Here is a 17,599-nt window from a genome sequence, read left to right as displayed (position 1 = left end):
AGAAAGGAAGTGCTCACAAAAGAATAGTGGCATATTGAAGACACAGGAACCAATCTGAAAGAGTTCCCAGTGACCAAATCTGGAATAATTTGAGCGAGAAAATAATGGCAGTACTAGACTGTAACCCACAGAATAAAATGTATATCTGTGAGTCCATATTTACATGTAAAAAACATGACTGAATAAACAAGTAACAGAGGCAGAAAGGACAAATCTTCCTTAGGAAACAATTCCAAATAATTTATATGTGGAGTTTAATTATAATAACACAAAACTGGAACAACCAAAATGTCAACAGGAGAAAGGATGAATACATTATGATATATCCATGTAATGGAATACCATTCAACTATATTCTGGATTGAACTGATACAACAACATGGATGAATCTCAAAATAATTCTACTGAATGGAAGAAACAAGACAGAGTTCATACTGTTTGATTCTATTTGTATACAAATCTAGAAAGTGTAAACTAATTTACGTTAACAGACAGCAGATGAGTAATTGCTTGGAGGCAGAGTGGGAGGGGACAGGAAGGGTTGGGAGGGAAGGATTACCAAGGCTTTTGGAGGTGATGGTTTCATGGATATATACACATTTCACAATGAATCCACTTGTACCTATGTGTGGTGGTAGATGTTAACCAGACTTACTGTAGCGATCATTTCACAATGTTACAAATATCAAATCCTTATACTGTATACCTGAAACTAATATACAGTAAATTGCTGATTGTAAATTGTAAATTATTGTAAATGTAAATGGACTAAACACTCCAACTGAAATAAAGACATTGTCACAAGGGATAGAGAAACAGTAGTTTGAGAAAACTAAGGAATGTCTTCAGTCCTCATGTTCTTTACGTTAAATCCTATCACACGTGGGGTGCCTGGGTGGCTCAGTCGTTTAGTGTCTGCCTTCGGCTCGGGTCATGATCCCAGCATTCTGGGATCAAGCCCCGCATCCGGCTCCCTGCTCAGTGGGAAGCCTGCTTCTCCCTCTCCCACTCTGCCTGCTTGTGTTCCCTCTCTCGCTGCCCCTCTCTCTGTCAAATTAAAAAAAAAAAAAATCCTATCACAGTTTTCTTCTTTTGACAAATATTTTGAAGGGTCACATAGCACTCTAACTTAAGAGTTATAATTAGTCATCTTTAGGTAATTAGGTTTGTATGTGTTAGGCTGGACAACTATTCTAGGGTCCTTTCACAATTCTTCATCTCTGTTAACTCATTAATTATAAGTTTATTCTCTGTTATGGCCATCAACAATCCCTCACTGAAAACTTTTCTGGTTTCTGAGTTAGAGGATACTAACATAAGATAATCCAGAATTATATAAAAGTTATTCAATTTCAGCACATCTAGTCAGCAAAAAAAGAGTTATGATATTTATCATTTAGAAATTCCAGGGGCACCTGGGTGGCTCAGTCAGTTAAGCATCTGCCTTCAGGTCATGATCTCAGGGTCCTGGGATTGAGCCCCATGTCAGTCTCCCTGCTCACCAGGGAGTCTGCTTCTCTCTCTCTCTCCCTCTCCCTCCACCCCTCCCCCATCCCTGCTTGAGCTCTCCCTCTCAAATAAATAAATAAAATCTTTAAAAAATTAAAAAACCAGTATATCAAAAAACAGAAATTCTTTGCCAAAAACTATGATCCATATATTTGCAAGTTCTAAATCACATGTCCATTCAATTTTAAAAGCCTCACAAAGCATTAATCTCAATCTACACTAAGACAGAGACCATTTATTACCAGGCTTTGTCACCTGTCCCTAGAAAACTCATGTCTATGAGAAAGTCAGAATCTTTCCATGTTTGGCCAAATGGGAATCTCATCTCTAATTCATCAGCTACAATCCTGACATGGGAAGCTCAAATCATTTCTTTACAGGACTTTATTTTTTCATTCTTCCATCACTGCTCTTAAAATAAGTTGGGCACATAACAGATAATGAATATTCTGGCCAGTATATACACATAAACACAGGTTGGAAGAGACTGGGTCACAGAAGGAGAACATGAGGTTTCTGCAATGATTATTCACTGGTATAGGGAACCAATAATTGATTGGGGTGTTTTCTGGTAGGAAGTTTCCAGGATAATTAATGAATACATTTATATCACAAGAATGAATGAAATATAATGAAAACATTTATTTCAACAAGAAGGGAACACCAACTTACATATGTCATGGTTTGATTATCTGCAAAAACTGATCAGTCCTCCTTGGGGCTCCTCTACTGGAGAAAAACAGAGAATCTAGAACTGGGAAGGAAAAAGAGACCCTGTGAGAGCAAGCATGCTTTAGTGTTACTGTATAAGAAATTAAATGTTTTGCTTCTCCACTCCATTTTACTTAATACCCCTACCATACAAACACACACAACTGCAAAAGATTAGAAGGATTTTAGATAAACTGAAACTTCTTCCCCTAATCTCCAGGAAATGCAGATACTTCAGCAGACAGCTTTCTGGGCAGTCCTCCAATTTCTGGGAAGTTGCTCTGCACCTGAGACTGGGCTGCTCAGTCCTGCCCTGAACACATCCTCCTCTCTTCATTCACAGCCTTCAGGACTGAAAAGGACCTACACCATCCAAACCACACCTTACTTCCTGACTTTTGGGATCAGTGAGGATGAACAGGTTGGAAAAGGCGTACAGGTTAGGGGCACCTATGTGGCTCAGTCAGTTGGGCGTCAGGCTCTTGATTTAGGCTCAGGTCATGATCTCGGGGTCCTGGGATCAGGCCCCACGTCCAGCCCCCTGCTCAGCGGGGAGTCTTGCTTGTCTCCCTCTCTCCCTGCTCCTCCTCCTCCTTTCTCTCTCAAATAAATAGATAAATCTTTAAAAAAAAATTAAAGAAAAGAAAAGGAAGAGTGTACAGGTTAGAAACGCCATAGGCAGGGCTCAACATTCTGATTCCAGAAAAACCGACTGCTGAAATACATTATGAAATACATTACATACAAAATGTGAAGGGAAAATAATGAAGATGTGGAAAATATTCCAGAAATACTGTCAGAAAAGTCAGATTATGAAACCATATTTTCACTATACTATTTGTAAAATATATGCATATCTCAATATTGAGAGGCTGACAGATCAGGCTCCAGTAGACAGAAAAAGTTCAGAAAGCTATACACTCATACATCAACAGTGCCTTTTCCTCTTGATTTTTTTTCTTGGAAAGTAATAATAATTGCCTACATACAAGAGACAGGTTTCTTTGCTGTTTCAATGACGTAGACATTTGAAGAAAAGATTTCCTTTGACATAGGCATTTCATAGTACTGATGAATAAAAAAAGAAAGGTGAAGCTCACATGGCTAATCTTTAGCCAAAGTGTATGTGTGTGTACACGTGTGTGTGTGTGTGTTCCAGAATATTGTTATGCAATTTGAGTCATAAACTCTCAAAATTTCACCAGGGATCAAGTAACTAGATACTTAGAAAACAAAGCTGACGGAAAATACCTAAAGCAACCTCAAGGTCATGCCTCAATAACCAGTTTTTTGAGAGTATACTGTTGCATTAGACTTGAACCTAAAACTTACATATTTTTTTGAGATATAATTGTCATATAATACTAGTTTCAGGTATATAGCATGATTCCACATTTGTATTTATTGCAAAATGATCACCACAGTTAAGTTGGGTTAATATTCATCATCATATGTTTTTCTTGTGATGAGAACTCTGAAAATCTCCTTTCTTGGCAACTTTCAAATATACAATACAGTATTATTATTATTACAATACAGTATTATTAACTATAGCACCATGCTGGACATTACATACCAATGACTCATTTATAACTGAAAGTTTATATTTTTTGCATGTACTTCATGCATTTCACCCGCCCGCCCGCTCACCCACCACCTCTGGCAACCACCAATCTTTTCTCTGTATCTGAGTTCAGTTGTTTTTTTTTTTTTGAGGGGGTGGAGGACTAAATTCATCATATAAGTGTGATCATACAGTATTGCTACTTGTCTTTTTCTGTCTGATTTATTTCATTTAGGTTAACATCCACCCATGTTGTTGCAAATAGCAAAATATTCTTTTTAATGGCTAAATAATATTCCTCTGTGTATATAGCACATATTTTTCTTTTGATCTTGATGAGAATTTGTTTAAGTATATGAAGTTATTGATTCAATGGCCATGTCTTAAAATGCATATGAACATTTGTCATATTTTAAGTGGAAGTTGTTTTCTAAAATGTGCACAGTTCATTCTTTTAAACAGTATTTACTTGGTCGTGGAGAAGTACGTTAAATTTGGATTGTTTTGCTAAATGGTTCTTGTTTTCTTCAGCTACTGGTAATACAACATTCTCTGATTTTTATGTACGTCCACTGCTGGATTAGTTCCTAAAAAGATGGGTAAAGTCTCTGAGAATAGTCTTACATATATTGACGCTGCTCTTACTGCCACATCCCTTTGCAAGTTTTCCTCACAGAGCTATTTCCCACCCTGTGGGTCACATCCTCCAGAAAGCTGCTGAATTGTTCTTAATTAGTTTCACTTACATCAACATCATGAGAATAAAACAGGTAATGTAGGAGTTACCAGGTGATCCAGCAATTCTACCCTTAGGTACATACCCAAGAATAGAAAATACACATTCACCCAAAAAAACAAAAAAAAAAAACAAAAAACCCAAAACAACTTGTACACAAATGTATTTATAACAGCCAAAAAGTGGAAGAAACCCAAATGTCCATAAACCGATAAAGAAAATGTGGTAGATGCATGCAAGGGAATATTATGCAGCCATAAAAATGAGGGTTACTTTGATACAAGTTACAATGTGGATGAATCTTGAAGACATTAGGCTAGCTGAAATAAGCTAGTCACAAAAGGACAAATATTGTATGATTCCTCTTATATGAGATTCTTAGAATAATCAAATTCATAGAGACAGAAAGTGGATGCCAGGGACTGGGGGGAGGGGAGGATGGGAAGTGTTTAATGGAGAGAGCTTCAGTCAGGGAAGATGAAGAAGTTCTGAAGATGAATGGTGGTGATGGTGGCTACTTAACTGTATGCTTAAAAATGGTTAAAACGTTGGGGCACCTGGGTGGCTCAATTGGTAGAGCATTCGACTTTTTTTTTTTTTTTTTAGAGAGAGAGGAGAGAGAAGAGAAAGCAGAAACAGGGGGAGGGGCAAAGGGAAAGGGAGAGAGAATCCCAAGCAGACTTCACACTCAGCATGGAGCCCTACACAGGGCTCAATCTCACAACCCTGAGATCATGACCTGAGCTGAAATCAAGAGTCTGATGCTTAACCGACTGAGCCACCCAGGCATCCCAAGCATGTGACTCTTGATTTCAGGGTTGTGAGTTTGAACCCCATGTTGGGTGTAGAGATTTCTTAAAAATAAAAAAAAAAATCTTTAAAGAAAAATCTAACTCTGAAAGACTGTCTTTTTGACACTTGCTGCCCTGGTGACTAATGGTTATTTCTATTATTTAAAAGATGTAAATATCTGGAAAGTTTTTCAAACCAGAAATTGTCACTTCTCTCTTCCACTCACATGCACATATAATAAAACTCATGGTCTCTTTTTGCAAACTCAGATTCTTACTTCTTTATGGCTTGACTCTTACACTTAATCAATGTGATCATACTCTTCAAATCAAAATAATATATGTATATATATACATATATATATATATACACTAAATGGAAAAATATTAATAGGTTATCTCTGGGTTGGGAATAAGATTATTTTATATTTCTTTATCAGAAGTTCCTTAGGAACTGCATGTTTTACAACAAGCCTTCATTATGCCATCACCAGAATATAAGGTATTTCAAAATATTTCAAAGACATTTCAACATATGACAAATGTTAAAATATCACAGAGGGTGGCTCAGTCAGTTGAGCAACCGACTCTTGATTTCAGCTCAGGTCGTGATCTGCCCTCGATGCAGAATCTGCCTGAGATTCTCTATCTTCCTTGCCCTCTGCCCCTCCCCCACCTAGCTCGCTCTCTCTCCCTTTCGCTCTCTCAATAAGTAAATAAAATCTTTAAAAAATCATAGAGAAAAAACAAGAACAGGTTGTTCATTCTTGTATTTATGAAACCTGAACTCTATGCGTGACATGGGGAAGTATTACAAGGGAAACAAATTACACCTACAGTCCTTGGATATCCTTTGGTTACATCTCCCCAACACTTTCATTACCAAGATCCTACTGAAAATGAACACAATATGGTAAGTGGCACTTGCAGACTGATCCTAGAATGTAATGAAGGTAGAAGAGTGTTTGGACCACAATAGATGCTTGATAAATGTAGCTACACCACTACCCTTCCTCAATAAACAATTAAAATATTACTTTATGATGCACTCCTTGCAAAACTGCTCACAATAATACCTTCTTAAGTGAGATTCATATATAATTGAAACTTTTCCAGGGTATTACTGTTGATAAATACAAATATTGCCTAATATTATAGAGCATACATTGTCCTTCTGTCCTAACTCTGTATAAACATAAAAAAAATCTCTAAATATTTTAGAGAGAGAGAGCATGCACATGAATGGGGCAGGGACAGAGGGAGAGGAAGAGAATCCCAAGCAGACCCTGTGCTGAGTGGGGAGCGGTACTAGAGGCTCCACTTTATCACCCCCAGATGATGACCTCAGCCAAAACCAAGAGTGCGACGCTTACCTGACTGAGCCACACAGGCACCCCTGTATAAACATAATCTAATTGACTGCATAATATTCAACCATCTGGGTTAATCAATAAGCATTTCCATAACCCTGAACGTTAATTTTTCACATCATCAAAAACAGGAAAATTGTCCTTGATTCTAGACCAAAAAATCTGAATCTTTTTGGGTTCTGTTTACGATAACAGAATACACAGGAGGATGTAAATGATAACCCAATGAATATGAGAATGTTAACGAGGTTTATGTCAATAGTACCCAACATCCATGAGGAAGAAAGCATTTCAGACAAAGGAAAACATGCCCTAAAACCAATAACTTAATGAAAGAAAAACTAGACCAAACACTGATTTTTTCTGGATGTAACAACTCTTTTCTCCTCATCAGGGTCCTTCTTTGGGGGAATGGCAGGACCAGGTAGGGAGTCATAGGCCACTAGGTTTTTCTTGGAGCACTGAATGACTTCGTTGCACAACATTCTCTAGGTCCACGCCCGCCCTGCTAACACACACACCCAAACAGATGGAAGTGGGACAGCGTGTAATCTGTGTAAGCTTTACAGCAAATTCCTGCGGTCAGATCCCTGGGAACACCGTGGTTCTGAGACACGTGGCTGCCCCTCAGAGCTGCCAAGTAAAGAATTTCCAAGACGCTCCCAACCTCCAACTTCATTCTTAACGGCCATTCCTCTGTGGCAGCCACAAGTAGCTGTGAGGAGAGAAGACGAAGGAAGCAGCAGGAAACCCAGAGCCACGGGACGATGACACAACAGAGCCACAACAATCGCCGCACAGGTAAAAGACCTGCAACCAAATGCACATCACACGCGCACAGCCACGCACCTGTCTCACCCTCACTTTGATGAGGGAACGGAAGGCAAGCTGAAGACAAAGCAGAAGCTGACACCCTGCAACCCCCCCACCCATGGGATGTATGCAACATTCCTCAGGCACTCCTGGCTGCCCTAAAGGACAAAGAAACAGTCCTTACTACCTACAGCCCATTGACAAATCCTTGAAACAGGCATGGTGACATTCCTCTAGGAACTCAATGTTAATACTTTGCTAAGGGCAAAAGGCAGTCCTAGCCTGACCCCTCCCCTCCACCAAGATCCTGTAAGTCTACTTTAACATATAAAAATTCCTTTGGAAACTTCCTTTATCTCTAACCCCCCAAGAGACATATTGGCAATCATCCCCCAAGCATATGGCCCACCGATATACATCTGAAGGGTCTCATGACTCAGGTTTTATTAGACAGCAATGAATGACCTTTTCCCAACAACAGCTAGCCCCCTCAAGGTCCTGGAAACCTTGCTTCCAGAATTCCTTAGAGACTTACGCTATCCCTAACCCCCTCCCAACTTGAAGGTATATAATGGGCCACTCCTCACAACCCCGGGGCAGCAGCTCTTTCTGCCCACAGGTCCTGTTCCCGTGCTTTAATAAACCACCATTTTGCACCAAAGACGCCTCAAGAATTCTTTCTTGGTCGGGCTCCGGACCCCACCCCACTGAACCTCGCGTATAGTCCCCAACCTCATCAACTTCACAAGCGCACCTACTGTAGCGGAGGCACATTTCCACGCGCACGCGCACACACACACACACACAACAGGCTTCCCCTCTCCCCATCTGTTCCTACAGACACACACCACCCTCCTCTATGGTGCTTGAACCGCAGGCCTGAGAGCACGGTAACAACTGGCCACCCCTATTACCGGCTTCCAGGCTTTAAAGACTTCCTCCCCCACCCCGGATTAACTTGGTTGTCCAAAACCCAGCCTGTCCGCACCCTGTGCCACTTACATACTGAGACGAGTTCAACTCACCAAGCGCAGCGCGAGAACCGCGTGAAAATGGAAGGGACGCCAAAGAACCTCTGTGACGCTGTCCTCTGGGAAATGTAGTTCGAGCCTGAATGTCCGTGGCCGCGGTAGCTTGTGGGAAAAGTAGCTGGAATTCCCAGAATCCTTGCTGGAGTGCTAGTTGGCTGCGGGGACCTTGCTGCGCGGGCTGCTGTAGGACTGTCGCTCTAAGGAGTGCGCCCCGCAAGGGCTGGTATGGTGGCAGGGAAACAGAAGAGGGCGCGGTGCGCGCGTCCTGGTGGTCCAGATCAGGCTAGAAGGCAGGGCAGGGCAGTCCGGAACTGGCGCTTGTCCGAAGCCTCAGGCCTGTGGGTGCAGAGCCTCAAGGTAGGGTCACTGGTGCGGCCCCAGGGCCATGGCGGGGACTCTGGTGCAGCATTCCCTAAGGTAGCTGCAGCCTGGTGATAACATACGGGAAAGTAACTTTTGGTACTGCCGGGAATGGGCTGGTTTTCTCAACACACCGTGTTAGCTACATTTAATAATGGTGAGTAGGAGTGAAGTAATATTAATTTAATACTGTACATTAGGATATATTCAACGCTGATTGAATAATTAAATGTAAAAGTAATCTGGTGATAATCTTGTCTATGTTTTGTAATACTGGTTTAGGAATAGATTTTTCAAGCATAACCAAAGAGAGAAATGCTATATAAGTATTAAGATTTGACTGGATGATTATTTGTCAGACCTCCAACTTCGTTCTCCTTCAATACTGTGTTGGGCATTCTTGTCTTCTGCCTCTCCTTATAAACCTTAGTATCAGTCTGTTGATCTCCACAAAATAGCTAGCAAGGATTTTGTTGTTTCATGTTTTTATGATGAAAGGGTGTTGAATTTTGTTAAATAATTTTCTGATCAGTTGAGATGATCATGCATTTTTCTTTTTTCAGCTCTAACCCTGTTTTTATGCAAGAATCATGTTGATGTAGAGAAAGTGTAGGGGTGGGAAAGAATTTTAGGTCTTAGTCTCTCAGTTTGCCTGCAACCGTGGAGCTGTGACCTGCACAAGTTCGTCTCAGGTCCTTTCCTCCCTCAACCCGTTAGGTGACAGTAGAGAAGGCTGGGTATTTCCCTTCCTCCACGTTGGTTAGTCTCTGGTAAATTAGTTTCCTTTGGGGGCAGGTGGACAGCAGACTATCTAAAATATTTCAAAATGGTTATTTTCGCCTCTCCCTGCTAGAAGCGTGAGGGGGATTTCTTCTGATCTTCATTCTGAGGAAGTGGTGGTGTTTTTAGAGGTTCAACTCAAGAAAGTGAGGGCCTGTAGGAGTTTTTAACTTTCAAGATGATCCACACTCAGTTTCCAGCAGTTCATCAATTCCTACCAGTTCCTGGCTCTAGCAGCTTCTCTTTTAGGTTATCTGTGATTCTCTTTGCCTGTCTCTCCAGTTCTCAGACCATTTGTTTGCCCTCTGACCTCAATTCTCTGAGGAAAATAAGAATTATTAATTTTCAGTTTGCTTGGCTTTTTTTTTTTTTAAAGATTTTATTTATTTATTTATTTGACAGAGAGAGACAGCCAGCGAGAGAGAGAACACAAGCAGGGGGAGTGGGAGAGGAAGAAGGAGGCTCATAGCAGAGGAGCCTGATGTGGGGCTCGATCCCACAACACCGGGATCACGCCCTGAGCCGAAGGCAGACGCTTAACGGCTGCGCCACCCAGGCGCCCCTGCTTAGCTTTTTTTCTTGCTGTGAGGATAGTAGTGATTACTTACAAGCTTTTTCCATTTTGGAGCAAAAAAGCAGAAGCCCTCCTGATTTTGTAATAGTAACTTCTGTGCAATATGCATACCTAAAAGCACATATAGCCTGAGTACTGCTGAATGGATTTTCCGAAACTGAACACATCCATTTATTTAACTAGTATCCAGATCAAGAAACAAGTCATTACCAGCCTCCCAAAGTACATCTTCATGCTCTCTTCTGTTTTCTTTCTCCTTCTCCAGGAATGATCACTATCCAAATTTCTAACAGCAAAGATTGGTTTAGCAATCTTTCTGTTTTATATCAGTGGAATTACACAGTATATACTCTTGCATCTGAATTCTCTTGCCCAACGTTATTTGTGTGATTCACTGATTGCATGTTGTTGCATGTAGTTCTAGGTTATTTACTGATGTAGGAAGTGTTGGGGTTTAGAGCTGATGACCAAGAAAGAATTCTTGAGATATCTTCAGTGTAAAAAGGTGGTTTTACTAAAGTATGGGGGCAAGACCCATGGGCAGAAAGAGCTGCACTGGGGTTATGAGGAGTGACTGATTATATACTTTCAAGTTGGAGGGGTTTACGGATAGCATAAGTCTCTAAGGAATTTTGGAAGCAGGGTTTCCAGAACCTTGTTAGGAAAAGCTCGTTTATTATTGTCTAATAAAACCTTAGTCATGAGACCCTTCAGATGTATATCAGTGGGCCATATGCTTGGGGGATGATTGCCAACATATATCTTGGGGGGTAGAGATAAAGAAAGTTTCCAAAGGAATTTTTATATGTTATGTAAGACTTACAGGATCTGGGGGGTTCGACTAAGATTGCCTTTTGCCCTTAGCAAAGTGTCACCATCGAGGCAGCTGAGCTCCTAGAGGAAGATCTCTCTACCTGTTTCAAGGTCTTGTCAATGGGCTATAGGCAGTAAGAAATTTGATTTTTTCTTTTGCCTTTGCTTCCCACATTATTTATTCATTTTTGTGTCAAAATGCTGCATTTATTTTTCCTTGTATAAACATGCCACACTTACTTTCCCATTTCTGTCAGATGAACAGAGAGACAGAGTGAGAGAGAAAACAAGGTAGGAATGAAAATTGGGTCACTCTGAATCCTGCAGACATTAAAAAGATAATGAAAGGATTTTGTACACAGTTTATACCAATACATTTGAAAATTTATATGAAACAGATAAATTCCTAGTAATAAACAATAAACCAACTTTGCTGGGGGATAAAGGCAATGTGAAGAGTCCTATAGCTGGTAATGAAATTGAATCCATTACTACAACCCTTTCCAATAGATAGTTCAGGCTCACATGACTTCATTCTACCAATGATTTAAGGAAAAAAGCCCACTTATACAAAGTTTCAAGAGAATTGATAAATGTTGGAACACACTGCAGTTTATTTTATGAAGTGAAGCAAACATGGATACTGAAACTTTATAAGGACATTCAAGAGAAAGGAAATTTATAGGTCACTCTCACTGATGAAAACAGATATTCAAAACAAAATAATAATAAATCCTGGAATATATGAAAAGGATAATATATCATGACTAAATTCGGAATATTGTCAGAGTGCAGGTAGGTTTAACATTCGAAAATCAGTGTAATTTAGCACATTAATGAAGTAGAATCATCATATATTCTCACATGAATAGATGGAGAAAAGACATTTCATAGAACTTATCCTTTGAGCAAAGACAAAAAATAGGAACTTCCTCAGTCATATAAAGGTATGTATAAAACTCCTGGAGAAAACAGCCTTCTTAATGGTGAAAGCTTTCCACTGGCATCTAAGAATAAGACAAAGATACTTGCTCTCAAGCTTTCTATTTAATATTGTAATCGAGATTCTTACTAATTCAATAAGGCAAGAAAAAAAGGTGCAGTGACTTGAAAGAAAAAAGTTATTATTTACAGATATGAATGTGTTCATAGAAAATCCTAAAGAATATATAACTTATCAATTCTTTTTTTCCTCCATATTTTTTCATTATTTCCCCCGGGAGCCTTTAAGATATTTTGCCCCTAATCATTATCCCTGTCCCCATGAAATCTTAATATAACATACATATCTTTTTATGTACTATGCTGCTTTGAAGGGCCACAAACCAGAGCCGTCTTAAGATTTTTTTTTATCCTCCAAGAACCAATTTTTGCCCCTTTAGGAGTGTTGTCACACTGTTGGGAATGCATGAAATAATTAATAATTATCAGACGAGACTGCTTGATAGCCTTCTACAATTAAATAAGCAACTTTTCACCTGAGGGCAGGTCCCAGGCAGTGCCACATAAGACAGCTGAAAGTCAGCAGTTATAACTGGTGTGAAGAACTACAGGCTGTCCTTCAGCAGAACTATAATAGCAGGAAAATAGAGGGGAGGAAAAGGGAGAGAATTCCACAAAGGAGAAAGAGCAGGGGCAAATTCTTTGTATAAATTGTCCAAATCTCTGAATGACTCCTGAACTATGCATGTGTGGGGCTGAGTCTTTACAGCCCAGCTAATGCTAAAAGAAAATTCAGATTCTTAAAACAAGGACAGAGTTTGAGATCAAGTCCAACAAAGTTGTACAAACAAAAAATTCAACATCCTTCAGATGAATATAGCAAAATCCAGTCTTTAAAACACCATTTACAATGTCAAGGATATAATGCAAAATTGCTAGATAATGGAAGAAACAGAAAGATGTTGCCCATATTTAAAGGAAAAGGAAATTGGTGGAGACCAACCCCAACACGGCCCCGTTGCTAGAATTAGCAGATCAATGCTAAATCACAGAGTGTTTAAAAGCTTTTTAAAACACCCATTATACTTATGCTCAAGGATGTAAAATATGCTTATAATGAATGAACAGATAGGGTAGAAAGATAACGTATTAAAAAGAACTTAATGAATTTCTAGAGCTAAAAATAGCGTATTTGAAAAATATATCATTGGATGGGCTTGCCAGCAGATGAGCTTTGCTGGGAAAAGACAAAAGAAAGTCAGCAAACTTATGGATCAGTAGAAATTGTCTAAACTGAAGAACAGAGAAAAAAGATTTCCAAAAAATTAATATTCTCCTCAGTTACCTGTAGGATAATATAAAAATGTAAAAAATTTTAAAGTATTAATAGGTGAAATTTTATAGATCTGTACGAAAATTATTAAGAACTACCCTATGATCCAGCAATTGCCCTATTAGGTATTTACCCAAGGGATACAAAAATACTGATTTGAAGAAATACATGCATCCGATGTTTATAGCAGCCTTATCAACAATAGCCAAATTATAGAAAGAGCCCAAATGTCCATCAACTGATGAATGAATAAAGAAGATGTGGCTTACGTATATAGGGGCGCCTGGGTGGCTCAGTCAGTTGAGTGTCTGCCTTCGGCTAGGGTTGTGATCCTGGGGACCTGGGATCGAGCCCTGTGCCAGGCTCCCTGCTCAGGAGGGAGTCTGCATCTCCCTCTCCCTCTGCCCCTCCCCCATTCATGCTCGCTCTCTCTCTCTCTCTCTCTCTCTCTCAAATAAAATCTTTAAAAAAAGAAAATGTGGTTTACATCTGTGTGTGTATGTGTGTATAATGGAATATTATTCAGCCATAACAAATGAAGTCTTGCCATTTGCAATGACGCAGATGGAACTAGAGAGTATTATGCTAAGGGAAATAAGTAGTCAGAGAAAGACAAATACCATATCATTTCACTCATGTAGAATTTAAGAAACAAAACAGATGAACGTGGGGTGGGGGAAGGAGAGGCAAACCAGGAAACAGACTTTAACTATAGAAAACAAAGTGAAGGTTACTGAAAGGGAGGTGGGTGTTGGGATGGGTTAAATAGGTGCTGTGTATTAAGGAGGGCACTTGTGATGAGCAGTGGATGTTGTACGTGATGAATCACTAAATTCTACACCCGAAATGAATATTACACTGTATGTTAACTAACTGAAATTTAAATAAAATCTTGGGGAAAAAAGTCTCCTGCCTTTTGTTTCAGGAAATTTGAGCTACTCACACTGGACTCTCTTCCCTACTATGGTAGTTATTAATGAATAAAATCTTTCTTTACCACCTGTAAGTAGCATCCTGCTTTGACAAGACCTTTTCTCTGAACACTAGTTGTATCATTGTTATGAGTAAATGTAAATGAACACTAACAAACCAAACAAAATTGTACTGTTGTAATTTGGGTAAGGGTGTCCATTAAATTCAGTAATTATATGCATACAGAGATATGTGGTAATTGATATCTTGTATTTTAAGTCTAAGGGGACAAATGTAATTAAATGCATTACTTGAGAGGAGAATGAGAGTATTGAAAACCTTGTATTTTGGTAAGTATGACAAATTCCCGGAGCTGTGACTAAAAGAACCTACCAACTAATAAAGGCAAAAGTTGGAATAATAATAATTTTGAAAATCCAATATAAAGGAGAGACAAAACATGCAACACAAAGTGAAATATAAAATGGCATGTTTAAATCAAAATACTTCAGTAGCTACATTAAATGTAAATGGTATAAATGCTGCTGTTAGGAGACAGATGTGACAGGTGGATTTAAACGTTTTGCATACAGGATCTTTTCTGCCTTGTTCTGACACCAGCACAGTCCTAAGCACTGTCGGCTCCGGCACTGAGATTTCACACCTTGGGCAGCCCTCGGCCTTGCCCAGCAGAACATCACCCCTCCAGGACCTCCACTAAAGGCTCCTCAGGTAGGCAGGCGGCTGAGTCCCAGCGGAAAGCACGCGACCGCTAAGCCCTCTGGGAAGTGTAGTCCAGCTCTCCAAGAATAATGGGACCACCAGAGCTGGGTCGTCAGTCCCTCTTTGCCACAAGACTGACCCCGAGCAAAGAACTCCGACCCACCCTGAAGTGAAATGCTTCATAGGTTTCAGCAAGTTGCCTATTGAAGCTCAGAAGAACACATTCCATGAACTGTGAAGTTGCAGCAGCAGAGCCCTCTGGAAAATGTAGTCCAGGCTGAGTCCCAAAACAGTGGAACTGAGACGCTTTCTGCCACATCTATTGCGGGAATGAAGACCATTCTCAGAATCACACTGTCGCCATTCCAGAAATGTCAACATCACTCTGAAAGGATGCACTGTTATTGTGAAGGGCCCCAGGGGAACCCTGTGAAGTGACTTCAATCACATCAATGTAGAACTCAGTCTTCTTGGAAAGAAAAAGGAGAGGCTTGGAGTTGGCAAGTGGTGGGGATATAGAAAAGGACTGGCTATTGTTCCCACTGCCTGTGTTCAGAACATGATCAAGGCATTACACTGGGCTTCCCTTACAAGATGGGGTCTGTGTATGCTCACTTCCCCCATCAGCGTTCAGGAGAATGGTTCTTGTTGAAATTTCCTGGGTGAAAAATAAATCCACAGGGTTGGGATGAGGCCAGGTGTTGCTTGATCTGTATTTCAAGCCCAGAAAGATGAGTTAATTCTTGAAGGAAATGACATTTAACTTCTATCAAACTCAGCTGCTTGATTCAGCAAGCCACAACAGTTAAAAACAAGGATATCGGAATATTTTTGGATGGTATCTATGTTTCTGATAAAGGAACATTCAGCAGGCTGATGAGTAAGATCTGAGTTGTCCAGCTACAAAAACAGCAAGATGCCAGATGATTTTTCAGATGTATTTGTGATATTTTAAAGATGCAGTAAAAGATGTATTGATTGAGGGGGCAGCAAAACTGACTTGGGGGGGTTGTGAAAAATCTCAGTGCCCAACCTGACCTAAATGGGGGTCACCCAGCTTGTGCCAGAGACTTTGAGGAGCACTCACCCATCCTAGGCTTGCACAGATGCATTATTTATTCTTGTAAAATAAATAAATAAAATCTTTAAAAAATAGGATTTTTAAAAGATTTTATTTATTTATTTGAAAGAGAGAGAACAAGCGGGGAGGAGAGGCAGAGGGAGAGGGAGAAGCAGACTCCCTGCTGAGCAGGGAACCTGATGTGGGGCTTGATCCCAGAACCCTGGGATCATGACCTGAGCCAAAGGCAGATGCTTAACCAACTGAGCCACCCAGGCATCCCTAAAGGAAAGATTTTTAACTGCAAATTCAATTTAATAGATATGGAGCTACTCAGATGATCATCTTCTTCCTTTTAAAAAACCATTTTATTAAAATATGATTGACATACAAAAAGCTGTGCATATTTGGGGTGCCTGGGTGGCTCAATTGGTTGAGCCTCCAACTCTTGATATCAGTTCAGGTCTTGATCTCATGGTCATGAATTCAAGCCCCATGTTGGGCTCAAAGCTGTACATATTTAATGTATGCAACTTGATCAGTTTATATGCAAGTATATACCTGTGAAGCCATCGTACCAGTCTATGCCATGAACATGTCCATCACTTCCAAAAGTTTCCCTTGCCTTCTTTATTTTATTTTGTACTGCTCCAGTCAATGAAAGAGAAATTTTATTGAGGCCCAAAGGCCTTGGGGCTCAGACAGGTCACCCTGCAGGCAAAGGAGGAGCTAGCGAAGGGGCCTTACTTGAGCTTCTTCTTGAGGGCATAGGCAGTTGCTGTGGCTGCACTTCTTGCGGCAGATGACAGTGCTGGGAGCATGCAAGAATAACACCTTTGTGGCGGATCATCTTGTTGCAGTTGTATTTCTGGGTGAGCTGGTGGAGGGAAGGCTCAATGATGCCACCCTGCAGGTAAAGCACCAAGTGCAGAGTGGACTGTTTCTGGATATTGTAGTCTGAGAGAGTGCAGCTATCTTCCAGCCGTTTGCTGGCAAAAATCAGATATTGCTGGTCAGGTGGGGTGCTGCCCTCCTTCACTTGCATTTGGCTTTGACATTCTTACTGGTGTCATTGGGCTTGACCTCACCGGTGATAGTCACAAAGATCTGCATCTCTTCCAGACCACCACCACTGATCCGCTTGGCCACCTTGATCTGCCCTCTTGGTGGTGATGATGATGATGATGTGTGTGATAAGAGCACTTAACATAAGATCTACATTCTTGGCAAATTTTTAAGTATACAATAAAATATTGTTAACTACAGGCACTATGCCGTACAGTAGATCTCTAGGACTGATTGACTGACTTTGTGTAATTGAAATTTTGTATCCTTTGACTAATTACTTCCCATTTCCCTATCCCCCAAGCCCCTGGCAACCACCATTCTACTCTCTGCTGCTAAGTCTACTTTAGATTCCTCGCATAAGTGGTATCATGAAGTATATGTCCTGTGTATACCTTATTCACTTAGCATAATTCCTTCGGGCTTATCCATGGGCCATCTGTTGAAGGCTCCCTGCTGGTTGTTGAGAGCCCCTGGCCCTGTGTTCCTAGTTGGCCCCTTGGTGATCTAGC

General features: G+C 40.4%; 1 protein-coding gene and 1 pseudogene across 4 annotated transcripts in view; both read right to left on the bottom strand.

Moving 5' to 3' along the window:
* LOC113243638 (zinc finger protein 573) overlaps nucleotides 1-14,534 on the bottom strand; it is a 64,647-nt gene extending 50,113 nt beyond the window's left edge. For 2 of the 4 annotated variants that reach the window (XM_048223526.2, XM_048223524.2), the window contains exons 1-2: nucleotides 8,520-14,534; nucleotides 2,182-2,263 (exon numbers count right to left, since the gene is read on the bottom strand). The gene's annotated coding sequence lies outside the window, so the exon portion shown is untranslated. Of the gene's footprint in view, nucleotides 1-2,181; nucleotides 2,264-8,496 lie in introns of all 4 variants that reach the window. The other 2 variants (XM_048223523.2, XM_048223525.2) reach the window with 1 other exon arrangement.
* A 1,874-nt stretch (nucleotides 14,535-16,408) lies between these two features.
* On the bottom strand, nucleotides 16,409-17,338 carry LOC113243637 (ubiquitin-like; annotated as a pseudogene).
* Between the last annotated feature and the right edge of the window lie 261 nt (nucleotides 17,339-17,599).

Source organism: Ursus arctos, unplaced genomic scaffold (genome assembly GCF_023065955.2).
Source record: "Ursus arctos isolate Adak ecotype North America unplaced genomic scaffold, UrsArc2.0 scaffold_19, whole genome shotgun sequence".
NCBI classification, from domain to species: Eukaryota; Metazoa; Chordata; class Mammalia; order Carnivora; family Ursidae; genus Ursus; species Ursus arctos.
Note: the sequence above shows the minus strand (reverse complement) of the source record. Positions and strands in the feature narration are given on the sequence as shown.